Source organism: Tauraco erythrolophus, chromosome 4 (genome assembly GCF_009769465.1).
Source record: "Tauraco erythrolophus isolate bTauEry1 chromosome 4, bTauEry1.pri, whole genome shotgun sequence".
Classification (NCBI taxonomy): Eukaryota; Metazoa; Chordata; class Aves; order Musophagiformes; family Musophagidae; genus Tauraco; species Tauraco erythrolophus.
This window is the reverse complement of record NC_141468.1, coordinates 20,535,142-20,559,392: the sequence shown is the minus strand read 5'-3', so window position 1 is coordinate 20,559,392 and position 24,251 is coordinate 20,535,142.

Here is a 24,251-nt window from a genome sequence, read left to right as displayed (position 1 = left end):
ATGACTATCATCAGAAACAGTTGAGGTGCTGTTGCTGACATTATACCTATGACAAAGCTGCAGGATAGGGGATAAAACAGACTGGGACCCAGCCTGAGCAGAGTCAAGAGGTGACAGAAGCTTCTCCCATACAAAGAATGCTGGGAGGACAGTGAAGAAAGATTCTGGAACAGCTTGTTCCTGGAAGCAACTGTACTGTCAACTATAGCTCAGTAGTTGCAGTGACATTTTCTGTAGCAGATATCTTATATTGGAGGTACAGCTATCCTTCAACTACCTCAGCTCATCATGCTGCCCTGCAAAAGAATGATAACAAACATGGCAAAGATTAGGAGGTTTTAAACTCCTATGCATTAGGATTTGACAGCCTTCCCATACAGAGAAGGGAGATATGCCTTTTTTTTTTTTTTTTTTTGTCATTTGGATGATACTTCCCTGAAGAATAGATGCAAATTTTAGGTCAATTTGCACAATTTTGTGGGGCAGAACAATTTGGCCATGCTTTGTATCACTGGATTCCTGATCAGGCACAGAAAAATTGATGCACATCTATCCTGGAAAGGGTTATTGTTTAGAAACTGCACAGCTATATATATTCAATGGGTCATTAAACGTAGAAGTGTTTGAATTTTAAAAGATTATTACAGTGTATTGTGTCATAAAATTATATGGAAATTCATCTAACTCTTTAAACCAAACAAAAACAACCACAGGAAAAACTGTAGGTAGTATAGGTCTAGATTCAAACTTCTTTTGCTCAAATTTTTGTCTGCCTAGAATCAAATTTAACTTTGGAGATGTCAGTAGAAATATTTGCAATACTAACTTAGTGAATGCTCAGAAGGTATTGGTTGTTATATAACACTACTGAAATAAAATAAGTGGTGAGTGCATTGCAGCTGGAGTGTAAAACATAGACCAGGTGATATTTGTCACCTCTGAGACTTGAATGAATTAATTCGCTGAGGCCATCAACGCTGTGAGAAGCTGTCTATGTTATGTTTTCTTGGAGCTCAACAATGAAATCTATAGACATTGACTATAATAAGAAGGTCTCTGTGAAGCTGCAAGTTCATTAAATCCTGCTCTAAAGCAGGATTACTGCTTTGAGCTTACCCTCTGTGATCCTAATCTCCCAAACTGCTGATTGCACTCTCTAAACTATCGAGCTGTTGAAAGTAACAAAACAGAGAAACGTATCATTCAGACCTTAAGAGTGCTTTGGATACAGATAAAAGACTCATGTCACTTTGGAGAAAAAACAAAGAAATCAACTTTTGCTAAGAAGCCACCTTTGCTTCCATTTAAATCATTAGTTAGCCCCAAAGTCAAGAGTAGTTATACAATCGCTTTGTGACTTCCTCAAGTTCATCATCAAATAGTAGAAATGGCCTCAAAACTACAGTGGCCTTAGTTCTATGTCCAAAGGGCATAGCAGTGGCCATGCTTCTAATGCTCTTTTGTTAGCTTTTACTGTTCATTCCTTTATTCATCATTTCTCTGTCTTGTTTAATACTCTGCTCTGCTAACTCTTGTCAATATCTCTTTTATATGTCCTCTACCCTTGACTGACCTTGATTCATCTAAGAGGATGACAGGATGAAAACATAACTGCTCACAAAGAGGCAACAAGGATGTTCACAGAAAGACTTGTAACAGGTAGCCAGTCTCATAGATGAAAAAGCTATGATCCATTCAGAAAAAAAAAAAAAAATATATAAATATAAAAATATAAAAATAAAAAATATAAATAACGGTATCTGAAAAAACAGTAAACAAATCTGAGGGTCCTGTTCATGCCTCTCCACCTCTGTACCAGATACTCAGAACCTGTGCATTTAAATAATGCATATTTCTTAAGTCTCTGGATACATTCCCCTCATTACACTAATGCTTAGCAGGAAAAATTGCTTTGCTATCTGTCAAATCTTTAATCTCCACTTTTCAGGAGCACAACCTCAGCAGGTAGTTGGGTATGGCTACACTTGTTCTATTCCATAGAATAACATTAAATATGACTAAGCAAAATGCGTTCAGACTGTGTTTTGAGAACTAGCCCATTTTCTGTATATCACTGAGTCTACAGTAAAAACATCGTTTTATATCCGGGCAGATGGTTGCTCAGTTGTGATGAATGTCACAGCTGACTCAGCTGCGTGGGAGCTACTGCTTCAGTATTGTAGGCCAATCCAGGAGAGTGGATCCTTATCCCTTTGATGTGCATACCAGTGAACCTATGTATGAATAGAAATGGCTGAGTTGTTGCATTTAAAAATCAGTGTCTTTGCTTTTGATGACAATGAGAGGCAGCTATAGTACATAGAAAATATCCTTCTTCTTGCCTGAAGATAGTCAAGAAACTAAATATGTTAGTCAGGAGCCAAGACCGAATCTTTTTAGATTAGATGTATTACCAAAGATAAGGTAGTCTATTCTTGTGTTATTTTGAAGGGTTTCAACTTGTCTGAAGCCTCATTAACTATATACTGATCTTCATCATAATGACATTGGCAATTTTTAATTTACCTCAAGCTACATGTTTTCCGTGATATATCCAAATGAAAAAAATTCATTACATGAAATATCCAAATCTTTATCACACATATTAGATATTTTCTTTTAAAATATTGTTTATTCCACGAAAATACTGCTTGAAGTGTGGCTTTAATCAAAACTCTAATATTTAGTTATATAAAACTTGGAAAAAATGCTACAAGTTGTTTTATCCTTAATAAAACTTACAGAAATAATTTTATTCTAAATTGTTGAAAGAGACTCATGGGCCAGCAGTGAAAAGTTCTTTTAATAGCTAAGTCGTAAGAAGCCTGTGAACCAAAGGGATATGAAATGTAAATGCTGGCAAACCCTTAACTATAGCATTGCAAATGATGACACTAATATTACACTAATCATCCTATCATTCTTCAAAAAATAATGTTCTGCAAAATGAAATATAATAACTGAGAAGCCCACTTCAACATAAGTCAATAAACTAATAAGCTTGTTAAAAGAAAATAATTACTTGGCTGCAGTCTTTGAAGAGCATCTATTTATTTTGAAATCCTCTGAATTACAAGAACAGAAAAAGGAATAAATCTTATCACAGGAATAAACCTTCCCTCTTGGATTTCGTGATAAATTAATGATTAGCAGGCTGCTTATATATGAGGCTAAACAGCTGAATGCTTAGAAATCAAGAAAAGAGTCATACAGCCTTATCTCTTTCCTCTGAACTTCTGTAATAAATATAGGTTTTCTTGACATATTCATATTCTAAATGAAAAAGAAACTTGCTACTAAATTTGAATCTCCATCTCTCTCAATCACTATACTTCTAGTTGCATCATCAAATTTGGCTTTCATATTTGGGTTGTAGGGCTGGTGAGTCTAAACCAGAGGCCTTGTTTTAGAAGGGAGAGAAAACTACTTTGCGAAAAACATCCTCCATTTGTCCAATATTTCAACTAGCAAGCATGTTATACTGGGACTGATCAGATGACTGCTCATTCCATGGAGGGTCAATAGATTTATTTGTAGATACTATTGCTTCTGAATAAATTTGGCAATAACATGGGCTGAAATTTTAGTACCAATTTTAATTTTAAAGCTCACAGACCCAAAATTTGGTCTTATAAAAAAAACCTGAAGGAACAGCAAGAAATTTTCTGAACAAAATAATAAAGCCAGATTTCCAATGAGTATGTGCTTGTTGATTTTTAAAACTGCATCATAAATTACTCTCTCAGACATCAGAGGATCCAGGAAGGTAGAAGGAGTGAGGGAAAGAACTTTGCCTGGGAAATAGATTCTCTGGTGTCTGTTTAATAAGCACAAACTCCTGCTCAAGCTTATTTCCAGAGTTCTCTTAGCAATCCTTACCCCTGTGTATTCTTGGTGTATGAAGAGATGAACTCATGCTCCATTCTTTCCTTGAGAGAGAACCAGAGTAGATTTTCTCCTTCCTATCTTTATTCTCTGTTTGGAGAAATCCTGCATTTGTGATACCTGATCTCATGTGTGGCACAGTGTCACTTCTATTTGTTTCACATTATTTTACATCAACTTGTTCTGTGTATCACACTCATAACAAAGATGTAATCAAATTCGCGTTGTATTGTTATGAGTTAAAAAAGAGAAAAAGTATACAACTCATGACCTCCTCATTTAAGCAAAGTGGAATCTAAATAAACAAAATGCATTACTTGTGCTGTTTTCACACCCAAAGACAATGCTGTTTCCTTAAACAATTTCTGAAGTCATCTTGACAGATAAAGCCATTCACTGCTGAGTAATTACTTGACAACTTTACCTAAAGAAATAAAAACATGAGGTCTGTGAATTTTCCATTTTTTTTTCAGTGAAACATTAGCAATACTAGAATCTATGATTAATATTATAAGATATCTACATATTTGATTCTCAGGAATACAAGCTTCTAACTAGAAGCCATTAGAAAACTGTATTTGTGAACACATAGTCTAAGTATTGCAAATGACGATTAGTGACATTAAGTAAGTCACTTTGATTAGTAAATTAGTAGTAAATTACCTGGTCTTGCCTGGACTGTCAGTAACATAAACGGATCTGGATTTTGAATGAATGTCAGAACAATGCAACATGTTGTTCTCCCATCAGTACAGTGAGAGGCAGATTTTTGAAAGTAATCCCAAATAATCTCTCTTACTTGCAAATTGGAGGTGATATTCAAGTGGGCTCTTCTGCCCACTTTGCATAATTCACAACTTAGAATCATGGAATTATTTAGGTTGGAAGAGACCTTGAAGATCACAGAGGATGAATTTTAGGATGACTTTTCATGAAGACTGAGAAGGAGAAAAATATGGGACAGAATGATAGCTTCTCACTAGATCAGCTGAAGAACATCTTGTATTAGTTATTCTATAAGAATGGAAGTATGAGAAGCTAGCAGCTATCAAAAGTAAAGAAATGGGGAACTTATGGGCATATAGACTTGAATTATGTCACCTAACTGAGAGTCCGAACCCAGAAGCATACTCACCTTGTTTAGCTCTAGTCAACAGGGATTAATAGATGCTTCCAGCAGTTGTTTAACATACCTGAAATGTGAATTACCCTCAAGTGATACAGCTTTCTGTATCACTTGACTGTGTAAGGAAGATAGATACACACAAATTTTACCATCTCAGTTTGGCTCTTAAACCAAATGAGACCAATACAGACAGAAACAATTTTATAATTAATGATAATGCTGTAGTGTACCTAAACCTTAAATTATCTAGCATACAAAAGACTACTGCTGGACAGAATATTTCAAAGTGGATGGATTACTGTCTACCTGTGGAGTAATAAATTCTGTGTCACTACAGTATATACGTACAAAACACCAGACTTTTACGTAATACTGGGCTAAACGCTAGAACGACATTTTGGAAAAGCTCTGCAGCACTGGACTAACTGCTTTCTTCAAAATAAATGAAATGCTGGTGTAGAAATTTAGGTCACTATTCTTAGATGTCATAAGGTTTTTTCAAGCTATAGACAACAGAATATTATAAAACTCTATATAGGATCTGGAGCAGGCAGTTCCTTAAGTGTGGTTTATATTACTCTTAATTTTAATTTTTAAAATGTTTAAGGTAGAGAGCAGTGACAGGTCATCCTGAAATTACTGAGGGATTTGATTATAACTAGACCAGAAAAAAAGTTACTGATCACATCCTATTCAGAAAAGGAAATCAATGCAACAAATCTGTAGAAAGTGTGTCTCCTACTTATGACACAGGCTGAAAGAGCAACTGAGTACCCCATTTCTAAATTAAAATTCCTCTCTCTAAAAGCACTAAGCCCAAATTTTGGAAGAAATATCACCCTTTCTCCATTCACAGCCACAGTCCTCTGTGGAAAATATTTCCAAAGTGTGAAAGCAAACGGGCAGTGGAAATTCGACTTCTTTCACAGACTTACCTATTCCTTTGGGAATGGAAGCAAGGAAAAATATTCCTCTCCTAAACAGAAAGTTTCAGACTAAAGAGGCAGAAAGGATTCTGCTTTTCTGGAAGAGGATGAAAGCTAAGGAAAATTATTCTGAATTTTTCTTGTATCATCTCAAAAGCTGAAGCCTGCTGGTAGAAGCTGTTTCAGAGCATGTCACCTAGTCAATATGGAAGATAAGCAAAGACTGGTCTTCTAAATTAATTGAAAAGCTTTAATTTAGAGCTTCAGAACACTGATTTCTTCCATGTAGCTTGTTTCTTCTCTATTTATCATATATTTTTCATTTGGCATTTTTGCTTTCCTGTGGAGTGAAAAGTGATCGTGATCAGAGTCCTCTCTTAAACCAAAGTAATAGAAAAAGAAGTAGCCTACTAAATCTTTCAGACCTAAAGAGTTCGTACCATTGGGACTAGGTGGTCAGTGGTTGTCAGAGTCAGTGAAAATGAACAAAAAATTTCTGTGAAAGTTAAGTAATGCAACCAAATATAGACCACTTTGTCTTCTTGAGACTGTAAGTTAACTAAAGCAGCTATTGTGCAGTGTCAAGGAAGACAGCAGTTTCATATTTATAGGCTGAGTAAATAGCAGAGTGCACTTAGGGCTCTCAAGTATAACAAATTGGGTGCTAATGCCCATATCCCAGTTTGCCATAGAAAACTCTATACCACTTCTTTATGCCAACCATTTTAGCCTGACAGTGAAAGATGACAATCTACCACCTGGCTACGTACAAAAAAAAGCTACATCAGGTACAATGTGCTTAAGCAGAGCAGCTCTGTACTGAGGCTCAGAATTTTGCAGGGTTTTAAGAACGTAAACAGGCAGAACAGACATCAGCCCCTCTGTGAACATCTCAAAAACTGCAGCTAACATAACATCCATATCTTTTGGCTTCTAAAATTATCAAAATTCTGTCTAGTGAGATCTTTAAAGCAGGTTAAGCACTGACATTACTCTGAGCCCTAGATTAACTTAGAGACCCTGAAGTCAAACTTTTAAATAGAGAAACCTATGTGGCAAGTGGGGCCAGGTTCTAAAAAGAGGATATTTTTCAGATCCCACAGGATAAAGGTTAAAACCAGGCACTATTATGTAGCCAGGCAACACAATGAAAAGGAGATGTAGGATAAGAGTGAGAAAGAAACTAAGCTTGCACAGGAAGATGGGAAATAATTATAGTCTTCGAATACTAGCTATATGTGGAACTCCAGTTTTCCTCAAAGATAAATTTAAACCTGTTTTCACGCCAAAATGGCTAATTACTGTTATGTCTGGTCTTAACCATGCATTTATCCTAAACGTGTATTGTACTAGTCATGTTTCTTTACATACAGTATGATGAAAGTGAGAGGTGTAGTACACAGAGACATTTCTTACTGAGAAAGAAATGAGAGAATGTGGAGTTTAAGAAATTCCTTAACATGACAAACACTACATGTGACACCTGCTCAAAACCAGTAGTGCTTTCATGAATGAAGGATTGTAGTAGTGTTTAGTTAGAAGACTGACAAGACACTCATCCAACTAAATTAGCAGTAAAAAGTTGACTATGTTGACATTATAATGGCAAGAGATACCTTACACAAATTTTTGGCACATCTCTTGATCAGGGTAGCAGCACACCCTGTTTAGTCCCAGGTATATTCTCCAGACTATCAAAGAATAGTAACATGTCAATGTAAGATTCCAGACCTGTCTGAGTGCTGTTTTCACAGGGTCCCCGAAAGGAACATATGTCTTTCAGGCAGTAACAAACATCAGGACAGGTAAGTGGAAGGCAGTAGAGAGCATACCAAAATTCTGAAGATTTCTAGGAAGACTGCTGACAAGGGTTGTTTGGCTTATATGCTTCAAGGAAAGAAAAGGCAGAACAATCCTAAAGATGAACTTAATATGCATGAGTTTGTCCTGGTTTCGGCTAGGACAGAGGTAGTTTTTCTTTTTAGCAGCTAGAAGAGCTCGGTGTTTTGGTTTTAGTCTGGGATTTGTTATGAGAAGAACCTTGATAGTGCAGTGATGTTTATAGTTGGTTGTGAGACCTCAAGGACCTTTCAGTTTCCTGTGTTTTTGCCAGTATGCAGGAGCAAAACAGGCTGGGACAAAGGGTCCACAACTTTCCTTATGATTTGAACTTAAATTTAGGACTGATGGCTAAAATGGCCGACGGAGTATCACATAACGTCATGCCTAGTATGTAGATGAGAGTTGACCAGGAAGTAGAGAACTCTCTTCTAGGGCTCTTTCAGACTCTTGGTCTCTCGGAGTTCTATCTCTTTCATTCTCTTTTCGGGTCTCACACTTGTCCAGGATTGCTGTGTCAGGACTTAAATGTTTTGGAATCGTTTGCCAGGACGGGACAAGTGATGGTCACCGAGTAGTGAGCAATTACACTGTGCATCAGTTTTAGGATATATTATTATCATCATCACTATATACATACTATTTTTATTTTTATTTTTATTTTTATTTTTATTTTTATTTTTATTTTTATTTTTATTTTTATTTTTATTTTTATTATTGTAATTATTATTGTAATTATAATTATAATTATTATATTGTTCGTATCTCAACCCATGAGTGTCCTTCCCTTTTCCCTTCTAATTCTCTTCCCTGTTGCCCCGTGGTGGGGGAGGATGAGTGAGCTGTGTGGCGTTTAGTTGCCTGCTGGGCTAAACCATAACAGAGTTGTTAGGCAGGTAGCTTCATCCAGAAGTGAATTTAAGTGCCTATGATGGAATTTAGGTATCTGAGGTTGGGATTCATCTGCCCTAATTTAGTGTTTAAATCCCTAAATTAAAATTCCATCAGCTGATGGTAGAAGAAGTAGGTGATTCAAAGGGCAAATCTTCTAAAGTACTTGTTTCCCCATATAAAGAATGATGCTATCATCTTTAATATCTGTTAAAAAAATCTGATGTAAATAATTTCCTGATAAAAACTCCCTGTAGATAAAGAGAAAAGGTAAAGAAATGTTCTCCTATGCAATTCACTAATGTTTTATTATCAGAAGTATATTGGTTTAATTATTTCTCTTTTCTCTTTATTTTTAACAAAAGTGTAAGATTATCTTAAACAAGGTTCTTAATACAACATGAGTAAGATGTGGAGAGAGCTGGCAACATTATGAACAGAAGATAGGAGTTTTTAAAAGTGAATAAGACTGTGTACGTATACTGTGCCTATTGATTTTACCTTACCAAGAATAAAGACAGTAGTCATAATTCTGTCACATTGACAAAAAAGTTCTACTGAGAACTCTAAGTAGGTACAGAGATGTGTTAGCAAACCAGTAAAATAAACTTATTGAGAACAAGCAAATATGGAGCAATAATTTTTGTTCATAAATTTTTACATTTGATGGGAAATGGTATCATATAAAATTAACATTGTTTGGTAATAGCTTTACAAAAAACATGGAATCTTTTAATAAGACTACATTGCTGTTGGGTTATAACAGCGTCACAAACAACTCAGGCTTCCTCTCTTACCTGGACGTGATCTGATACAATTGGGTGCTTATCTTTACAGATCTCAGTCATCTTTCTGGCATTTTATTCTTATACAGATACACAGATTACTATCATAAGAGCTTTTCCATAAATATCTCTGTGCTTCCAATTGGCTACAAAGCCAATGTGTTATATATATCTACCTAGGCAAAATTATCTTTCAAGTTCTAAAGAGTTGCCTTTTCCCATATAAGTAATGTTTAAAAGGAAAACTGTACTATTAAATTTGCCCAGAGGCAAATTAAAATATCTGTCAGAGATATCACTTACAATTCTTGCATACTCCTAATACTTTTTTATCTTATTAATGCTAAATTATTTCATGAAAAGACTGGTGAGTTTGCTTCTCACTTCTCCATGGAACTGGAAAAACACCTTCCACATTGTAATCCAGCAATATACCTTTTTAAAAATCAGTTTATTTCTGTCCCTGCTGCTAATTACAGAACTCCTTATTCAGAGTAAGGATCTTCCTTTCATTACTTCTCTATGCTGTGATAGAAACTCTTATTAAAAAGGAAGATCCAAAAGATATTTTCTGAGAAATAATTAAACACAACGGCCCATGCTTACTAGTTTATTACTCCACTTTTATGCTGGTGTAATTTCGTTGAAATCAGCGCAACTATTCTAGTGTAAGAGAATATCTTCTTGTAGTTATTTAGAACCAAGTTTTTAGTGTTTCATCTGTTTTGATATATGCAGATTAGAGGCTTTTGAATATCAGTTGAAACTGATTAAAATATTTGATGCTATGACCTTTGCAGAGTAACTATCTAAAATGTATGAGCATTCTTAATGAAGCAATTGAAAACACTCTAAATCACATTTTCTTTAAAAAATAATGTCTTATAAAATTCGCCACTTCCTAACACACCAACCAGAGCAATTCCACTCAGGTATGTTAATATCAGTCTCACTGCAGTGATGTCACTGAGATAGGATTTTAGCTTTTTTGAGTAAGTTATGTAAATGAGCAGGAGGATATGTACTCTGTCCCCCAATAACTTTAGGGTGTTAAACATAGCTGTTTTTCCACATAGGAATGAAGCAAGAACTTGCCAAATATGTTCAGCACAAGCGAGTATGTCTCATGACACTAATTCCTGCTCAGAAAGGTCAGCCCTGCAGTTCTTATGCTTTCTCTTCTATCACACACATACACATACACACATACACTTTAGAAGTGACTAGGAAACTTTGGACATCAGCAATCTTCTGGCTGAAAATTTAATTCAAAGTTATACAGGTTCATGAAAATGTTGACTTCGTTAAAACAAGAAATTTCGGCCAAAATGAATTTTCCCAGAAGTATTTCAGCCAGCTTCTTGGACAGTAACATTATTTATTTGCTCTTACAAATTATTGAGAGCAATAACTTTATTTTGTTGTTGTTTTTGTTGCTGTTGTTATTGTTTGAAATCTGTTCTACAAAAAGTACATCAGGTTAAATGACAAAAGAGACATTTTAATTCTGATCATTTGTCAGATCTATGATATCTCTTCACAAAAACAATTTGTCTTTGGCCTGGAACACTGACTGGCAAACTCCCAGCTTACAGCACCTGTTTCATAGCTCAACAGTGAAGATTTTATAAATACCTTACAGTCATCTTGTGAAATCATTCATTTCATGATATGACCGAAAGTCGTTCCTGGAATTATAGGCGTTCTATTACACTATTTAACTGTTCCACTGAGTCATTATATGAAATGCCTAAAAGTGTCAGGCATTTCATGAAGTAGCTGGTGTCAGTGCTTTAGTCATTTTATGAAACTTAGCATTATGACATTCTATTCACTGCTGCTGTGAAAGATCAATTTTTTCCGTGGGAAACAATGTCCTATCAAAGTCCCACTGATATAAATAAGCAGACATATTTGTCATATACTCCTCACAACCTCTCAACTGCTGCAAGTCTTGGGCAGAGTGCCTTTCCTGACTTTGCTTAGACAGATAGACCTCCTCCGCTTTTGCACTTGTACTCCTGGGTGGTTATTTTTAAGAATTTGTCACTTACAGAACGAAGGAAAATAATAAGGATTTTATTAATTTATTTATTTATTTTGATTTAATTTATTTTAATTTAATTCATGGCTAACCCACATCGAACTCTGCATTCACACTTGCTTAGTAAGGTGCAGCGCTAATGACATAGAGACAGTAGAAAATAGAGATAACAAAAACATCCACTTTCCTATAATTGACCAAGGCAGAATGGGTCCATGGAATAGTTTAGTGTCATAAAAGACATAAATGAAAAAAATCTGAAAGGGATTGGTTTGAAAAGTAAAATCTGTCATGGGAAATATTATAGGAATTAATTGGGTTTGTGTCCCAAGCAGCTTCTTCAGGGCACAAAATTATTAATGATAACATTGTTTCAGTATTTTGGAGCTCTGCTGCTGGAGACCAGGGTTTTGTAAATGCTGTGGAGGCTGAAGGAAATGTAAAATAAATAAATGCAAATGTTACAAAGCCAAACTGAATAGCTGATGTCCTGATTCTGAAAAAAAGTAGTTATTCAGTGTTACCATATGGCTATAGAGTGAAATATGAAAGATTTCATATTTTCAGAAAAAATTATTATGGAAATACTTTAAAATATTCTTTCAGGTTAATATTCATAATTAATCAAGGATTGAGCATTTCCTCTAATTGCTGTTATTCATTGTACAAACCACTCCACAAGCCAATCAATAGCAAGAAAGCAATTCCTCTTGAAGAGGAATTGAATTTTTTTCTTCTATTTTTATGATATACTTTGTCACATTGAAGATCCTTGAATGTTTATGATTTTTTCTTCTTTTTTACCTGCAGCTGGATTTGGGAATTTTCCAGTGATTCTATGGGTGGAAAACAGGAAATGAGAACAGGCATAAACCAATTAATGAAGAAATTAGGATTAATAAAATTGAAAAAAAAAATACATACAGATGGATCTTAAATTCTACTAAATGATGGGAAATAAATAGGTAATAGAATAATCTCAATCAACAGTTATGATATTTGTGAATTATTTTTTTTTTTTAGAAAAAAACATAAGTTCTAGCTCTCGCTAGATATGTCACATTTTTTTTCTATGTATACTGAATAAGAGCACTCCCACTGAAGGCAGCTTAGCTGATTATTAAAATCTCTTCCCATAATTGTGCTGCTAGTGGTTGCCTTTGCTCATTCACAATAGAAGGAAATTAACATGAGGTGAACAGATTTGCACAGTAGGAATCGTATGTAAGCAGGCACCATTTTATAGCTGTTTGACTAATTTGGGGACATTTGCTGAAAACACTAAGCATTACTTTTAATATTGCTATTTGATGTGCATTGCACTGAATTTCTCTGTTGTGAGCAAGTTAGCTGAAGACCCAGCTCTGCAGTTTTTATGATAGCAACATTCCATCGCAGCCAATAATTTTTCCTGCACTAGGATGGTAGGATGGGATCCTTAAAAAACTTGGGATTTTCCAGAATTCCAGTTTCCTTTGTCTTTTGGTCTATATTCATCACACTGTGCAAGAATTTTTACCAAAGATAAACTTCCTATGGCTCAATCTCCACAGCCCTGGCTCAGTTAGATTATATCAGAAATCTGACTCGTTTTATTAAAATAACTGAAATAATGGAAAGCACAGGACTTGCTTCTACAGCACTTAGATTTCATCAAGTTCTTACATCACATTCATTGCTATATATTTGAATATCTTCCAAAAGATCATGGAAAGGACAATGACCTAGCATTTAATTTCAGCTATTTAAAAGTATCTATTTCTATGGATTTTGTTGTTTCTTATCCTTGAGGAAGTTTCTTGTCTTGGATTGACTCTATCGGGTATAAAGGTTGTTTGATGTCTCTATATTAGCTATCTATTTAACAATTTTCCCATATTTCATTCACTTTCTCCAAAAGTAATACAGAATCTAGGGAAATCCATGAACAAAGTTCTCTTCTGCTGTATTACATGTCAAAGAGGAAATAATTGATCAAAATTCCTCAGGACACTCAGGGAATCAACCCAAGGAGGTTGTACAGGAGGACTATAGTCACAGCCATATTCTTGCAACTGCTTTTTCTTCTACCCGTGTGTTTTAGCAAATGGCTGCATGGCTGGAGTGGAAGGCAAAAACTGCAAACAGATTGCATTGTAAATAGTAAGCACATTTGATCTCGCCAACAACCTTGTGTGCATTCTGCCTACAAATGTCAGGAACAGGCATGATGCCTCCAGCCTAGCCACGTTTCCTCTTCCTTTCCCTGAACAGAATGTGGTCTAAGAATCTTGATTAAGCATTAAGATTACAATTTTTAAGTGATTAAAATAACTCTATGTTGTCGCTGGGACTGCCAAGAGTATTTTAGACTATATCCAGGTTCGTGGTACCCTGACAAACCTTATTAAATTATGCATTATTTTTTTTAAAATGTCATGTTAACATATTTTACTACCTTTTCCTTCATATATTCCTATAGTCAAATAATGCAGACCTTGAGGAAGACAAATGGAATCTGCATTTTCAACTCTGCCCAAAATGGATAATAAAACTAAGTCTAGTACTTTATTATGGTATTTCTAGCACAAATACCTTTTTATTTAACAATTGCAAAGGCATAACACTATTTATTATGAGTGCAGAGCTCAAATGTTAAGCGAAACTGAAATTTTTCTGTTAAGACTTGGTAATGGGTGCCTGGATAGAAATTATTTTGAAAGCAATAGTTAAAAAGAGAGAAATCTATTCTCTTTTATTTTATTCAATATGTACACAATTGCTCCTACAATGAAAGCAGGTTAGCTCTCTAAAGCATATAAGATTGAAATCTGTTCCTGAATGTTCCTACACAAATGGAATTAGGCAGATTTCTCTAGAGGAAGAAATCAGCCACCATTGTGCTTCACGGATAAATTAAACAGAAGAACAGTATGTCTGAGGACAAAAAAAAGTGTCTTAAAATTTCCACGGTTCTTAACATTTCCGAGCATTGCATTTATGCTCTGTGGCAAAGCTTTAGCTTTGCTCAATTGTTGTAACAAAGAGTAGTATTGTGCTCTGCTCAGTTTTCTCAAAGAATGAGCCACTTAGCAAAATAATGCTGTAAGTGAACGGATAAAAGTGGGCTACAAATTTTACAAATTATACTCTGCTACTGCCAAGTACTTCAGAAAGTTGGCATGAACCTACTAGCAGGAAATATCCCTGTGTGCAATAGTTCCTGAAGAATGCCAGCTAGTGTAGAACAAAGAGGAGTCTGAATGTGTCATGAAGTGGTTTCAAACACGGAGGGCTAGATATAAGGCTATGGAGTTGCAATAGGGATACATTTGGCTCAGAGTTTTTGAACTATGAATTAGCAATTTCTGCTAGGAGAGCTGGGCATAAAAAGCATCTGGTTGTTTTGGAAAGAGGAAATAAGAAGTGCCCCAGAAGACACTAGTGAGAAAAGCTTTTGCTCTTAGCAACTTTGTGTTAGCTGAACAAATCTGTGTTCGGGTTCCAGCCGCAAAAACTGTACACTGGTAAATAGAAGTGGTTGAAATAGAACATATTAATCCTGCATCTGCTGCCCACCCATTTTCTCTCTTCTTTGAAACAACCAACTTTCCCAGGACACTCTACACTGTCTATTTGGTGTCACGATAATTTCAATAGATAGATTCAATAGTAAAGGCACAGTTTTCAAACTAGCTAGAAGAAAACCAAAGTGAATAAAGGACCAGAATACCTGAAGGGAGTGCAGCAAATGTAGAAACAATCAAACTGAAGCTTTGGGCAGCAAGAAAAAGACGGTGCGTGAAGGTGAGCAAGAAAGATCAGAGATAACAAACAACAGGAATAAGTGATTTGGCAAACCTCTATAGAAGTGCTTTGATAATCTCTTTCCAAAAACTCTTCTTGTTAGCTGTCCTTACTGTGTCCTGCATTTAGAAACATGCACAGAGCACTGCATTTCTTGCCCAGCCCACTGCTTTGACTCATGCTTGCTGCTTTGTGACACAAGCTGTTTTTTCTGCACAATATTTTCTACCTTGTTTGTCCTCTACAGAAGACTGCGCATCTTCTCCAAATTTTATGTCATCATTTTCCAGGAGGAAGGCAGTAATCACAAACAGGGAGGGGTGGTCAACGTCTCAGACCATTGGGAAATGTTTTCTCTTCACCTTAGCAGCACAGCAGAAGGGCATCAGGACTCAAATCTTCTGACTCTCACTTGGTGTTACTTTGAATCTCCTTCTTCAGGTGCCCAAATAAATTGATAGTTCTGCCCATCAATTGCCAATCAGTTATACACAGGAAAAAGGAAGCATAATTAAATGGCTATTTACAGATATATTTTGAGAGCTAAGAATGATTTGTCTCTGTTTGTCTTCTCACCAGAAGAGTTAGTGTTGAAAGAGAAGATAAATCCTTTTCCTTCCTCCTTAGCAATAACACCTGCATTTCAAAACAAATGCAGAGACTCAATGAAAATTGAACTAATATAAGTCTTCTCAAGGTTTCTTAGGTATCTGTCATTCATGCACAGATACAAGAGCATGAAAAGGATTTAAGATTGGAAGAAAATGTTGCATACAAAGAAGAAAAAAACTTTCTGTTTTGATATATTCTCAACATTTAATTGGATCCTCACCAAGGTCTTTTCATCCTACATTTGTTCTTTCTGGAAAAGGAAAAGAGAGTAAGGGAAATGCCAAGGGAAGAATTCAAAAACCTACAATAAATTCTGCTGAATTTGCAACAACATCTTAGCTTTGTAAGGCTTGTCTGTCATGTATTCTGAAGGGAAATTATGAATAATTGAGCAAATAAAATGAGTGGAAAGAAAATATACAGAAATGGCAAATTTTAGGTCAGAGGGCTCTTCTGAGTTATCTTCTCAATTTAAGCACCACTCAAGCCCCATTTTGAAGACTTAGGTGAATCAGAGACTTTGTGATTGACCTGCTCTATCAGACAGAAATTCACCCCTTTATTAATGCCTTCCTCGTGAGACTTTTTTAATTGATACTTAGAAATCAGTCAGTAAGAGAACACGAGAGAGTTTTGACCAGCAGTCTTTTACATTAATCAAGGCAGAGTCAGTGAGGCATTGCTCACTAACAAGGCTGATCTTTCAGTGATTCTGCACTACGCTCTCCATTCCTCTTTACGTTCTTCCACAGAGCATACAGCAGGTTCAGGTACTAACCTGGTTTAGAAACGTCAAATTCTATGTAGGTAAGCATCAAAATCAGGACGTATTTTTTACTGTGATTTCAGTCAGGAAAGCAGTTTTTCAGAAGGCTGACTTAACTGTGAAGGCATAATAGCCTTATGTAAAAGAATGCAAAAGCGTAGGGACATCAGAAATCATAGAATCATAGAATGGTTTGTGTTGGAAGGGACCTTAAAGATCATCTAGTTGCAATCCCCCTGCCATAGAGGGACACCTTCCTCTAGGTCAGGTTGCTCAAAGCCTCATCCAACCTGGCCTTCAGCACTTCCAGTGATGAGGCAGTGACAACTTCTCTAGCCAACCTGTTCAATTGCCTCACCATCCTAACAGTGATGAATTTCTTCCTTAGGTCTAATCTAAATCTCCCCTCTTTCAGTTTAAAGTCATTGCCCCTTGTCCTATCATTACACCCCTTTGTAAAAATTCCCTCTCCAGCTTTTCTGTAGGCCCCCTTTAAGTACTGGAAGGCTGCAATAAGATCACCTTGAAGCCTTCTCTTCTCCAGGCTGAACAACCCCGACTCTCTTAGCCTGACTTCATAGGAGAAGTGCTCCAACACTTTCCAACACTTCATCTTCTGTTGCGGGCCTCAGAGCTGAACTGAATACTCCAGGTGGGGTCTCATAAGAGAAGAGTAGAGGGGCAGAATCACCTCCCTCGACCTGCTGGCCACATTACTTTTGATGCAGCCCAGGATATATCAAACCGTGTTCCAACCCTGAACTTAGGTCTAGCCCTTCTAAGGAATTATAATTAAATTAATGCTTTTAATATCTCTCAACTGGTCACTAGGAGCAAGCAATCCCTATTCTTCTTCAGACTGGAAGGATAGAAGTGACTAATAGATAATGATATATGGAGCTCTCTATAACCAAAATGTAAAATTTCACAACAATATTCCTTTATAAATCCTGGTAACTTGTGTACCACTAAAGGAGATCTTCCAGAAAAGTTCACTCACGTCAGGAAGTGTTTCATTCTATATTTTCAGGCTTAAGTTAATTAGAGCAGTAAGAGAAAAAACTCAGTCATACACTTGCTATATGGTTATATGTCCTACAATTTTTAGTTGTATTAGATGTCTTACTCTTCCTGGAGCAATAAAGCTACACTGCACTGCTAGAGAAATGCAAATTGATCTTATAGTTGTGCTTTTGGCAAGAAGAGATTTATTCCAATAACCTCTTTGTCTAGTTGCTTTGCCAACTTTAGGTGTACTTGGTCCAGAATTTAAATGCAGTTTTAATTCTCTGCTAGCTGCTACTTGCTTGAGGACCGATCACACCGCAAATTAGGACAGCCTTGCAGTGGCTACAGCTGATACTGGAGGCTAGTTTGGCCAATCTGACAATCTCAGGATCAAGGAAAGAGGCTCTGAGCAATCTTTGCCTCCAGTAACAGTTGTGCCATGGCTATGAGGCTCTAGACATTTTGTGTTCCTAAATTACTGGGATTAATATGCTTTAAAGAATGCACTACACAACTGAGACAAATAATACAACACTTCTAAATTGAATATTTAGAAGGACCATACTGCTTTATTTGAGATTACAGATGGCATTAAGCAGGTAAGTTCAATTCTTTGCTAAAACAAACCATGGCGTCTAACAATACAGCTAACTGTTTTGGCAGAATCTAGGTGTCTAGAGACCTACTTAGGTACTTAGGCACTAAATCTAGGCATAACTTTAAGCTTAATGTTTGCCATGTTTCAGCAAAGTTCATCACTCAACTGTTAAGTATTTCAGATCCCTCCTTCTCTAACTACAGTCCGGGCTATTTAATCATCGAATCATAGAATCATAGAATGGTCAGGGTTGGAAGGGACCTCAAAGATCACCTAGTTCCAACCCCCCTGCCATGGGGAGGGAAACCCTCCACTACACCAGGTTGCCCAAAGCCTCATCCAACCTGGCCTTGAACACTTCCAGGGATGGGGCAGCCACAACGTCTCTGGGCAACCTGTTCCACTGCCTCACCACCCTCAATGTAAAAAATTTCTTCCTTATATCTAATCGAAATCTCCCCTCCTTCAGTTTAAATCCATTGCCCCTTGTCCTATCACTACACGCCCCTGTAAAAAGTCTCTCTCCATCTTTCCTGTAGGCCACCTTTAGGTAGTGGAAAGCTGCTATAAGGTCACCCCAGAGCCTTCTCTTCTCCAGGCTGAACAGCCGCAACTCTCTCAGCCTGTCTTCATAGCAGAGGTGCTCCAGCCCTTGAATCATCTTCGTGGCCCTCCTCTGGACTCGTTCCAGTAGCTCCATGTCCTTCTTGTGCTGGGGACTCCAGAGCTGAACATAGTATTCTAGGTGGGGTCTCACGAGAGCTGAGTAGAGGGGCAGAATCACTTCCCTTGACCTGCTGGCCACACTTCTTTTGATACAGCCCAGGATACAGTTGGCTTTCTGGGCTGCCAGCGCACATTGCTGGCTCATGTTGAGCTTCTCATCCACCAGCACTCCCAAGTCCTTTTCCTCAGGGCTGCTCTCAATCCCTTCTCCACCCAGCCTGTACTTGTGCTTGGGATTGCCCCACCCACGTGCAGGGCCTTGAACTTGGCCTTGTTGAACTTCATGAGGTTCTCACAGGCCCACCTGTGAGAATCAGCCTGTTACGGTCCCTCTGGATGGCATCCCTTCCCTCCAGCGTGTCCACCATACCACACAATTTGGTGCCATCTGCAAACTTGCTGAGGGTGCACTTGATCCCACTGCCCATGTCTCCAACAAAGATGTTAAATAGCACTGGTCCCAGTACTGACCCTTGAGGAACACCACTCGTCACAGGCCTCCACGTGAACATTGAACCGTTGACCACAACTCTTTGAGTGAGACCATCCAGCCAATTCCTCATCCACTGAGTGGCCCATCCGTCAAAACCACGTCTTTCCAGTTTAGAGACAAGGATGTCATGTGAGACAGTATCAAATGCTTTGGATAAGTCCAGGTAGACAGTGTCAGTTGCTCTTCCCCTATCCATCAATGCTGTAACCTCATCATAGAAGGCCACCAAATTAGTCAGGCAGGATTTGCCCTTAGTGAAGCCATGTTGACTGTCACCAATCACCTCCTTATTTTCTATGTGCCTTAGGATAGTCGCCAGGAGTATCTGCTCCATGATCTTGCCGGGCACAGAGGTGAGACTGACTGGCCTGGTGTTCCCTGGGTCTTCTTTTTTCCCCTTTTTAAAGATGGAGACTGCGTTTCCCCTTTTCCAGTCATTGGGAACTTCACCAGATTGCCACGACCTCTGAAATATGATGGATAGTGGCTTAGCAACTTCACCTGCCAGTTCCCTCAGGACCCGCGGGTGCACCTCGTCTGGTCCTATGGACTTGTCCACCTTCAGGTTCTTTAGATGGTCTCGGACCTGATCTTCTCCTACAGTGGGCAGTTCTTCATTCTCCCAGTCCCTGCCTTTGCCTTCTGTGACTTGGACTGTGCCGCTGGAGTTCTTGCCAGTGAAGACTGAGGCAAAGAAGTCACTGAGAACCTCAGCCTTCTCCATATCCCGGGTAGCCAGGTCCCCCGTTTCCTTCCGGAGAGGGCCTACATCTTCCCTAGATCTCTTTTTATCACTGACACATCTATAGAAGTTTATCTTGTTACCCTTGATGTCTCTGGCCAGATTGAACTCTATCAGGGCTTTAGCTTTCCTAACCTGATTTCTGCTTGCTCGGACAATCGCTTTGTATTCTTCCCAGGCTACCTGTCCTTGCTTCCGCCCCCCATAGGCCTTCTTTTTGTGTCCGAGTTGGTCCAGGAGCTCCTTGTTCATCCATGCAGGCCTCCTTGTGTTCCTGCCTGACTTTCCCTTTGTTGGGATGCACCGCTCCTGAGCTTGGAGGAGGTGATCCTTGAATATTAACCAGCAGATTTATCTCATCTGCCTTGCCGAAATGCCTCATCATCAACATTACATAGTAAAATGAGAAGAAAAGTCCTTCCAAAAATGGCCTCCACACTGAAGGACTCAAGCAAATGGAAATCATAGGTAGCCATGCTACAAGTGTCCTAAATCCTGTCATTGAGAGCTGCATCAGGGAATATGTTGGAGTTTGACTATTTCTGGGTTCTGTCAATGAAAATTCTGGAGACATTTTTCGGGAATTCAGTTGTTAAAACTCACAAACAGTAGATGATGGACACCTTATTTGTAGAGGTACATACTATTTTTTCCAAATGGCTAGTGGTCACCACTATCTCTCTTTACTATTGTGCTAATAATTCACATGATCCTAGGACAGTCACAGGGTTGCTTCTGTCTGAAATTTCAACTCACAGATGAGGTGCAAGATCATGGAGAGAGTCTGCAGCACTGCATAACAGTGTGCCTGCCACCTTGGCTGAAGTCTTGTAGAACTGCCTGACTTCCATCATGAAGCTCAGTGCAAGGACTGGAGGAACGTGATCATGCTGCGTCTGATGGAATAGCAGTCATTCCATGTTGTGGCAGTCAGTCACTTTTTCCCAGGAGAACAGATGTATCAGATCACAGTCCAGGCTCCAACTGACACACTAAGTGCAGCTTTAAGTAAATTTGCAGGATTAGAAAGAGAGTGAACAAAACTGAGTATCATCCTGTGCTAGGATTAAAGGCACTCTACAGAAAATCTTAAGTCATAATATTTGTCCCTCGTACTGAATCACTTTTCATCCAAAAATTTTTTAGTATGTAATGTACATGCAGACCCAGGAACAGAGACCAGATAAACTTAATCATCCCTCCTCACCCGTTGCACTTTCCTACTCTTCATCAAATTACACGATGGGAGAATTAGTATTCTCAAAACTGTAAGGAGCTCTGATACTGCAATGACAACACACCATAAGTACTATGAATATCCCTCCATTTCCATTGCATTCTGAAACAGTAAAATTAGTAACATTTAACTAATATAAATAACTTTTACCACATTGTTTGCCTAATTGTCAGAAGAATAATACTGACAAAGATTACCTGAGGAGCATTATCAATATTGTTATAGATGGGAACAAAATCCTTCTGATCAGAACAATCAGCTCACTGCTGTATGCATTCTGAGTCCTCCTAGATGTCCAGGGTGTTTGATTTAGCTTTTGAATCTCCTGTTGAGCCGAAAGATGTGTGAGAACTCATGTACCCAGACAGAATTCTATTTGCTCTTCATCTGAGGAGACTCAAGAGTATAAATTAATCCTTTCAAAGTAAATTGTAACTTACCCTCATTAAATTGGCTGGAGGTCATTCTGCTTGAGATAATAGCATATAACTAACTTAAACATTTTGCTAAACACTGCTTCTTTCCCTACCTCCTTCCTTTTTTAAAAAAAAATCTATTTGCTTTTGACAGCTGTCAGAGCTGCAAAAACAGGCACATCTTAGACTTTTGATTTTTGAGAGGAGGACAGAACTCTGATGCATCCAAATGAGTAGTATACTACTATATAAAAACTTCTTGGTCCTGAAGTGTTTCTTGTCTTTCTGGAAGCAGGGAAATCAAGGTGGATGAAAAGGCAAAGTGGAAATGGTTGTGTAGCCTCCAGTGGATATCCAGCTTCCATCCATTCAAGAAAGTTGTTGCGGGTATTTAGTATGCACTTGGAGCTCTTAGTTTTCTAAGATAGTGGCAGAATACGAGCACTGGCACTTATGGGAGGGCCAAAACCAGTAGAATGAGTTCTGCCATGGGAGCAGATGAAAACAAGCAGTGCTGCAGGGTTCTTTTCATTTTTCCTTGAATATCACTGATGTCTTGATGATCTTTTCTCAGTGATATCTCTCTCTCCAAGCAAGCTCCTTCTAAGGAACATTTCTGAAGGGTAGTGAATTCTAGGGGCTGTCCCGAGATCTTCATCTTCTGAAGGGGTTCCTATGTAGCTTAAAGGCAACATTAAGCTTTGGAAGCTTGATGAATTGGAGAGGCGCATTTACCTATATTGGTGAGTATAGATAGATTAATTTGAATTAATAACTTAATTTAATTCAGTGAAACAAACTGTCATTTGCCTCTCGGTTTTGTCCATAGAAACTGGATAACCTTATATCATTAACAGTGCAAGTAATGTGCAAATGAAAATTAAGTTGGATTTAGCATAATCCATTAATCCATTAATAATCCATAATCCATTAATGCCTCACATGGATTATTCTTCCTTGAGATATCCTGTACTCACATTATTATTGTCTATTTTCAAGTCTTTCTGGCGTTTTGTAGAATTTGCTTTTAAAGACTAGTTCCTTTTTCCTTTATTTTTCCATTGTCTCTATAATTTTTCTATTTTGAGAACAAAACTGTTTATTTTAATCAACATCCATTAAACTTCCATTTTCTATAACTCAATATGTTATTTGTAAGGAGATCTATTTGCCCTGAAATGCTTCTCAGTTCCAAGAGTACTGGGAGAAGGTTTTCTAGATCACTTTCTTGAAGGCAGGTTCTTATTTGCAATCAATCCTACTTGAAAATCTATTCAGTCTCAAGAAAAAAAAAAAAAAGGAAATAAAGCTAGTCAAGCATGACAGGTCTCTAGGAAAAACTGAAAAATTTAAAAAACCATTTCAACTGGCATCTTTCCCGTTTTGACAGCTGATCTCAAAAGCAAATGGGTTTCAGAAGAAAAAAGTCTCAGTGTTTTAGCAAAATGTTTAAATTAGTCATACGCAACCATATCAAGCAAAAGAAGCTTGAGCTATGTTATTGCATGTAAGATACAATTGTTTTTTTTAAAACTTTCACTTATATCTTTCCATCTAAGATGGGGTTGTAATAGAAAGATATATGGGTATTAAACTTCTCACACCCTGGCTTTTCTGCACTGGAAAAAAAAATTACAATGGGTTATGAGTCTTTACCTGCTACCAGAGTATAGTTCCCAGTAGTCATGGAAAGTGCCCCACAGTCATGGAACTTTGACTTGAAAATGGTGTAGCATGAAGTAAAATCTTATAATCATTAGACTAATACCAAGTAAGTATCTGTGAAAAAAAAAGGCATCCTGAGAACTTAATGACAGGGTTAGATTCTTTACTTTTGCTCTGTTTCTCAGTTGCACTTCTGACTCTGTTTCCTCCTACTTAGCTTCTGACTTCAGTTTGTCTCTAATTCTGTTTCTTTTGACTGTCACTTTCTGATTTCTGCTTCCCAGCTTCAGTACGTTCTGCCTTGACACTGGCTTTCTTAGCTCAGCCTTCTCCTAAGCATGACTTCAGTATCCTCTAACCCTGGACATGACTCTTAACACTCACCTGCTATTCAAAACTTCATGTATGGAGTGAAGCACCTCAGATATGTTTAATCCATGTCTTGTTCTGTTGGAAGAACAGGGGACCAGTCGTAACAGACCAGTTGTGGTTTTTTTTACACACCTTCTGTTCTTTGGGTATTTAAATCACCCAGTTACAGGACATAGATATATTATTTTATTTAAAAAGAAGAGATCCATTTCTTAATATAAACTCTTTAATTAATTTGGCAGTTTAAATATGTTGAGATCTGCCTTACTTTTGGCTCTTGCCTTGATAGAAGATATATGGAAACTATGGAATCCAAGCTGATGCTGAAATTTAG